Genomic DNA, 1,554 nt, shown 5'->3' with positions numbered 1-1,554 from the left:
AGGGAATATTTTTAGAAACTTATGATAATAAACTATAAGGCTCTGGGCAGGTTGTAGAGTTTAATCTAAAATAAGTTATCTTAATATTTAATATGAATGTAGACACTTGTCATAAAGAGAAGATAGTCATTTACTCATTTGATACAATCATGCTTTTTAGAACCCAATTTTTGTAATAGTAAGTATAGGATGGGTTGGTATATTTCAATATTAAAATAATTAAAATTAAAATTAATTAATGGGTATTGCCTAAGTTTTAGCTAAGAATAATTATCTAATTAAATGGGAAGAAGTGAAGGTTAGGTTAGAGTCCTTATTAGTTCAAGTGCACTTTGAGTTAACCGATGGAAAGATACCTTGAAGTCCTTGTTAATGAGCATCCCTACGGTGCAGAAAAGAGTTGCAAAAAACCACATCACCATCTGAATCTCCATCACAATATTAGTGGGACGCCGCAATTGCCATTTGCCTATACATAATAGGATGCAACTTAGTATGAAAAGTACTTTCATGCTTGGGTTATTTTGAAGCTTGAGCTCTAACAGGTCCTTGTGACACACACACTCTTTCTCTTCTTTGCGTGGATCTTTGTGGGTCTTTGTATGTGTGATAATTGATAACTGATAACTGATTACTAGTAATTAATACACCTCTAAAAAGTCTCTGTCTTTAATTTTAGGGTAGTGTCTCTTATACACATTTGGTTGCATATACTATACACACAATTATATTTTTTGAGTTGAAATTGTGTCTTGAAATCACAATTTTAGTTCAAAAAGTTTTGAATTGAAATCGTGACTTTAAAACATGATTTCAGTTCAAAAACTGAATTGTGTATTTTGTGTGTTAGGGTAGTGTTTAATAGACCTGATCATTAATTATTAATGGAGGGTTGGATTGAAACCATTAGGAAAATACTAAAACTAATAAATTGGCTTTAAGAATGCCACAAATGCCTTGTAGGCAGTGGTTAAGGTGTATTTAATGTTTTATTAAATAAAAATTTTGTAACTTTTTTTCAAAAACAAAGTTAAACTTTACACATATATCCAAAAAAAGCACACAAAATTTGTGGTTGTAAGCCAATGAATAATTAACAAGTTTATTTTATTTCTCAAAAAAATGTGCATTACAACACATAATTTAGCATTTATAACTAATTAATATTTGAATTGTCTTTTGTGATGGGTGACATATTTGTTTATAAACTCTACGTAGTATTCCTGAGTCCAGACATTGCTCAAAAGTCAAAGCAATTAAAATGGGTGGTTAAGATTTTAGCAGTTAAACTTATGGTACCCAAAAAAAGGTTGTTGAAGATGATAGGGGGCAATTCAATGAAGAAAATCTCAGCCGTGTGAACCCCTTACAATTGTTGAATACACTTAATGCAAGAGGTACTTCTAAGCTATATTTGATAGTATATATGTTTTTTTTTTTTTTTTTAAATAATTGTATTGAGTGTTTCTTGTTTTCACTACATTTTCATTTTACGATTAAGATTTTATTTTATTTTTAATTAACTTTCATACCTTTGAATTTGTAATATTTAAG

This window comes from Quercus lobata, chromosome 9, assembly GCF_001633185.2.
Source record: "Quercus lobata isolate SW786 chromosome 9, ValleyOak3.0 Primary Assembly, whole genome shotgun sequence".
Taxonomy (NCBI): domain Eukaryota; kingdom Viridiplantae; phylum Streptophyta; class Magnoliopsida; order Fagales; family Fagaceae; genus Quercus; species Quercus lobata.
The sequence above is the reverse complement of the archived record's forward strand: the minus strand, read 5'-3'. Positions refer to the sequence as shown.